The sequence below is a fragment of the Babylonia areolata genome, chromosome 27 (assembly GCF_041734735.1).
Source record: "Babylonia areolata isolate BAREFJ2019XMU chromosome 27, ASM4173473v1, whole genome shotgun sequence".
Taxonomy (NCBI): domain Eukaryota; kingdom Metazoa; phylum Mollusca; class Gastropoda; order Neogastropoda; family Buccinidae; genus Babylonia; species Babylonia areolata.
The window spans coordinates 27,165,686-27,172,224 of NC_134902.1; the positions used below are offsets into that span (position 1 = coordinate 27,165,686).

The window sequence follows — 6,539 nt, forward strand, 5'->3', positions numbered from 1 at the left end:
AATTTTCTATAATTGTGTGCGTGCGTGTGTGTACGTTTGAATCGGTGTATGAGTGGGGGTGGGGGGGTTGGCGGTGGGGGGGGGGGGTAGTGCCAGAAGGGTGTGTGAGTCAGAGTTAAGTGGGCAAGGGGGTAAGGGTAGGGGTAGGTTACTGGGAAAGGGGGGACGGGGAGAGATCAGGGGGGTCGCGATGAGGGGGCGGGGGGGGGGTAATGGGAGGGGGGTTAGTGGGGGGGGGGGGGAAGAAGGTGTATTGTCACACAAGCAGTCCTTGGTTGCTAAAACACAGCTCTTTTTTTTTCTTTCTGTTTCTCCTTCTTACTCTCTTACTCTTACCCCCCCCCCCCCCCCCCCCCAACCCTCACCTTAGGCTGAAGATCTTAACAGGTTGGTGGATATCTCTGTGCATGATTGGAGAATCGTTTTGTTCGCTTTGTATGTAGTACGGAGGAAACAGTTTGGAAGAAAGACTTACTTACTAATCGTTTGACTTGCACATCTGTGTGTGTTTGTGTGTGTCTTTTTTTTCTGAAGATCGGTGTTCGTTAAAAAGGTTAGTTTTTTGGTCTTTGTTTTCTGGTTTTTGTTTTTGTTGTTGTAGTTGTCGTTTTCCAAGGAGTCTGTGTTTATAGTGAGAGAGGAGAGATTTTATCTTGTTTTTTGGTTGGGTTTTGTTTCCTTTTCTCTGTCTTTTTCTGTCTGTCTGTCTGTCTACTTCTCTTTCTCTTATTACACACACACACACACACACACACACACACACACACACACACACACACACACACACACACACACACACACAATGCCACTTTTAACACACCTGCACGCTTTGAGTCTCTGCCTAGTGCTAGCCTCGGGCCACACACTGCGCTTACTTTACCTGAAGAAGTAGACCAGGACCAGTTATATATCTATATCTATATCTATATCAATATCCATATCCATATCTACACACACACACACACACACACACACACACACACACACACACACACACACACACACACAGAAAAAAAAAAATATATATATAGAGAGAGAGAGACAGAGACAGAGACAGAGAGACAGAGAGAGAGAGAGATACATATATACACACACACACACACAACACCCCCCCCCCCCCCCCCGCCATATATATATATATATATATATATATATATGCCGGGTGTGTGTGTGTGTGTGTGTGTGTGTGTGTGTGAGTACAATTGATCATATTCTGGGTTTCACTATCACTGCTTCTTTCGTGCAGGCTGTCAGAGCTTGACCAGCACATTGGGTCTGTGCGAAAGTCAGACATCTACTCCCTAAAGCACTCCCCATCCTCCTCCCCTGCCCAGCTCACCACCCCCTGCCCAACTCACCACCCCCTGCCCACCCCACCACGCCCAGCCCAACTCACCACCCGCCCACCCCATCACCCTCTTCCAAACTCACCACCCCCTGCCAACTCACCACCACCTCCTGCCCAACTCACCACCACCCGCCGCCCAACTCACCACCCGCCCACCCCACCACCCCCTGCCCAACTCACCACCCCCTGCCCAACTCATCACCCCCTGCCCAACTCACCACCACCCCCTGCCCAACTCACCACCCCCTGCCCAACTCATCACCCCCTGCCCAACTCACCACCACCCCCTGCCCAACTCACCACCCCCTGCCCAACTCACCACCCCCTGCCCAACTCATCACCCCCTACCCAACTCACCACCACCTCCTGCCCAACTCACCACATCCCCCTGCACAACTCACCACCACCCCTGCCCCACTCACCACCCCCTGCCCAACTCACCACAACCCCCTGCCCAACTCACCACCCTCAGCCCAACTCACCAACCCCACCCCGCCCAACTCACCACCACCCCCCGCCCAACTCACCCCCCCCCCCCCCCCCCGCCCAACTCACCCCCCCCCCCCCGCCCAACTCACCACCACCACCCGCCCAACTCACCACCACCCCCTACCTAACTCACCACCACCCTCTACCCAACTCATCACCCCCCCCGCCCAACTCACCACCATCCCCCGCCCAACTCACCACCCCCTGCCCAACTCACCACCCCCTGCCCAACTCACCACCCCCTGCCCAACTCACCACCCCCTGCCCAACTCACCACCACCCTCTACCCAACTCACCACCCCCCTGCCCAACTCACCACCACCCCCTGCCCAACTCACCACCACCCCCGGCCCACCCCACCACCCCCTGCCCAACTCACCACCACCCCACTACCCAACTCACCACCCCCCTGCCCAACTCACCACCCGCCCACCCCCTGCCCAACTCACCACCACCACCTGCCCAACTCACCACCATCCCCTAGCGTATATGAATTAGCCTGCAGCCCCCCCCCCAAAAAAAAAATAAATAAAAATAAAAATAAAAATAAAAAAAATCATAAAAAACCTGCAAACAAACAGGCAAATAAACACTATTCCTCACACTTCAAGATACAAAGTGTTGAAGTAGGAGGCTGAACGGGTAAACTTAAACACTTGTAGCGCTACGTGCAGTGGTGACTGAACGTTAATTAACGTGCCTGAACGGATATCCAACTTGTCCATCACGCGATACACGCGGACTTTAAAAAAAAAATCAAGCATTGACACTGATCGATAGATCAATCGGCTTTCTGGTCAAACAGCCTCAAACTACCCCCCCCCCACCCCCCCCCCCCCCGCCTCGCGCTCCCACCCCCACCCCCACCCCCACCCCCTGCCCCCTCTGTTTGGTCCTACCCCGGGGTCATTCTACGCTAGATGATTTGGGATGAAGGTGGCAGAATGGTTAAGACTCTTATCTGCCAATTCTGTATCCGTGAGGGTTTGCGTTCGATTCTCGCTCTCCCAAATTTGACTGGAAAAATTAAACTGTATGCATGTATGTATACATGGATGGATGGATGGATGGGTGGATGGATGGATGGATGTATATACATATGTATCTTTAGCGAAGGAGTGATGGCCTAGAGGTAACGCGTCCGCCTAGGAAGCGAGAGAGAATCTGAGCGCGCTGGTTCGAATCACGGCTCAGCCGCCGATATTTTCTCCCCTTCCACTAGACCTTGAGTGGTGGTCTGGACGCTAGTCATTCGGATGAGATGATAAACCGAGGTCCCGTGTGCAGCATGCACTTAGCGCACGTAAAAGAACCCACGGTAACAAAAGGGTTGTTCCTGGCAAAATTCTGTAGAAAAATTCACTTCGATAGGAAAAACAAATAAAACAGCACGCAGAAAAAAATACAAAAAAATGGGTGGCGCTGCAGTATAGCGACGCGCTCTCCCTGGGGAGAGCAGCCCGAATTTTACACAGAGAAATCTGTTGTGATAAAAAGAAATACAAATACAAATACAGACTACGACTCTCAAACTCGGAAGCAAAATTGCACCGGATATAAGTGCTGTAGCTTTTGGGGGTTAGCTGCCTTTTAGGAACCATCCCCAACGCCGACTGCCCTGAAACCCTCTTGGCCGAGAGAGTGGGGATGTAACTTGGGCAAGGCACTCTCCACTTTAACCAAATTCTGGCCGCCAGATAGTCGGGATAGCTGTTGCCGCCTCTGCTGTTCAGATGGTCAAAGTCGGACACGACTGACTATCACACACACACACACACACACACACACACACACACACACACACACACACACACACACACACACACACACACACACACTTCCCAGTCAGGTGATGCTAACAGATGATGACTATATACAAACAAAATTGGGAAAATTTGTTTATGAATACTGCTGCAATTTACTGCATTCACTGATTGGTTAATTGTGTGTTTTTCATTCGTTCATTCATTTACCATTGCACTTGTGTCTTATAAACCTTACGGTTTCGTGACATTAAAATCTATTCTTTTCTATTCTATTCTATTCACACACACACACACACACACACACACACACACACACACACACACACACACACACACACACACATATATATATATATATATATATATATATATATGTGTGTGTGTGTGTGTGTGTGTGTGTGTACCCTTGAACACTATCAAATTAGCAGCATTGTATAGAATGTCAATATCCATCCCCCCCCCCCCCCCCACCCCCACATATCCGACAGACCTCCTGTGTGTATTGAACTGTTCAGTGAACCACAGTGGCAAAGAGCTGATCCAGAACTCAAATACACTCCACACTGTGAACCCGTTTCGCTCACGAATCATAACAGTCATACCTTACACATGGTTACAGTGGGGTAGAAAATAATGCACATGGACTGCTTGAGGGAGACGGAACTTTGGCAAGAAATTGGTCTCCAACACTTTGTCATTGAAAAGACATTATTGGCAAGTCACTCTTGCCTGAAAAAACATTTCGGCTGTTCGTAACCTTTCTGAAGTATCTTTTATTGTGGTTTTTTTTGCGACTTAACTGAACGATTTTTTTTTTTTATTATTGCTTGGTACTTAAGTGAACGATAGTCATTTTGCGAGTGGTACTTCATTGAGAAACATTTCAGGGAGTGGTACTTCATAGAAAGACTAGAAAGCAGTGTTTGGTGTGCTGTTGTTTGGTCGAGACCTTGTGTAAACGATCGCGTATCCACCAGACGGGAATGTTATGGTCAACATTTCGACTGTTCTTCGTCAGAAACCATTTTATTTCGTCCGAAGAGCACACACACACACACACACACACACACACACACACACACACACACACGCACGCACGCACGCACGCACGCAAGCACGCACACACACTCACACAGCACCACACAAATTATTATCATTATTATTATTATTGAACTGTTACTGTTAAATGTAATTACATGTTAGTTATGCATTTTTTGTTAGCTTTCTACCTTTTCTGTTTTCCTCTTCCCTCTCCTCCTCCTTGCCCCCTTCACCCCCCCCCCTCCGGCCCCCTTCAACCCCCTCACCCCCTCCGCACCCCCTCCGCACCCCCCCCCCCCCCCCCCCCCCCCCCCCGTTTTTTTTTTTTTTTAATCGTCTAATATCACTGATACTGAAAAGACGCTAAACTAAAGAACGAACGAACACACACACACACACACACACACACACACACACACACACACACACACACACATACCACACACACAGAGACAGAGAGAGAGGACGTGGATTGTGGTGACTGATTTGCCAAGGTTTTGTCCAGCACCATCACACGCAGTCCACAGAAATTATTTCTATCCAGTCTAAGCGGGTACCAGACCTGACTATCATGGTTCGTGACTGAAACGCTCTCAGGGTGGGTAGTGTGTTTGTGTTCCGGATCAACTGTTGGCATGCTTCACTGAACAACGTAAAGTCCCGTTAGACCTGTTGGTCATGTTGTCTATATCCTGTTTGGGTAGTTAGTCATATATCTATTGGTCTTTTTATTCTATTTTTAATTTATTCATTATGACATTATTATTATTGTTGTTATTATTATTATTATGCTGATCAGACATCTGCTTGGCAGATGTGGTGTAGCGTATATGGATTTGTCCGAACGCAGTGACGCCTCCTTGAGCTACTGATACTGATACTTACTGGTCTACTTATCCGTTTATCTATCTATCTGTCTGTCTATCTATCTATTCATCTATCTGTCTGTCTTTCTGTCTGTCTGTTTGCCTGCCTGTCTGTGTGTCTGTCTATCTGTCTGTGTGTCTGTCTAAGCAATCAGCCAACAGGACATTTAGAAAACTACACTAACTATGGGTTCAATGCTCTTCATGTTCATTTCATTGCGTGGTTTCTGGACTGATGTGACATTAATCTGGACCCAGCACTTTCCTGGAACCTTCAAGCAATTGCCTCTGTCTTCTTAGTTCGTGGGTTGCGACTCCCACCTATAGGATTTTACGTGTGTGATAGTTTTTACCCCCGCCACGTAGGCAGTCATACTCCGTTTTCGGAGGCGGGAGTGCATACTGGGTATGTTCTTGTTTCCATATCTACCGAATGCTGACATGGACCACGGGATCTTTTACGTGCGTATTTGATCTGCTGCATGAGTATACACACGAAGGGGGGGGGGGGGATCAGGCAGACACTAGCAGGTCTGCACATCTGTTGACTTTGGAGATCGGAAGAAATCTCTACCTTTTACCCACCAGGTACCGTGACCGCGATTCGACTGGGTATGTTCTTGTTTCCACAACTACCGAATGCTGTCATGGATCACGGGATCTTTTACGTGCGTATTTGATCTGCTGCATGATTATACACACAAAGGGGGTGGGGGATCAGGCAGACACTAGCAGGTCTGCAAATCTGTTGACTTTGGAGATCGAAAGAAATATCTACCTTTTACCCATCAGGTGCCGTGACCGCGATTCGACTCACTCGGCTGTTGCTCCCGCCAAGTAATCTTCCCATGTCTCTCTATACTGGAGACTCACAAAGGCCACAGCATGTATCAGCTAGTATCAATTTCGGAGGATGTTGATCACCATGGCAGACGCTGCTTATTGATCTATCCATCGATCCGTTAGGAATGATACATCTTTGTTTGTGAGGCCGACCTTCTTGGATATCCGTTCAGACACAGCTGTATT

General features: G+C 48.7%; 1 protein-coding gene across 1 annotated transcript in view; it reads left to right on the forward strand.

Moving 5' to 3' along the window:
• Nucleotides 1–421: 421 nt before the first annotated feature.
• Nucleotides 422–6,539, forward strand: part of LOC143301413 (uncharacterized) — a 29,501-nt gene continuing 23,383 nt past the window's right edge. Inside the window, exon 1 of the mRNA XM_076615685.1 lies at nucleotides 422–553. The gene's annotated coding sequence lies outside the window, so the exon portion shown is untranslated. The remainder of the gene's footprint in view (nucleotides 554–6,539) is intronic.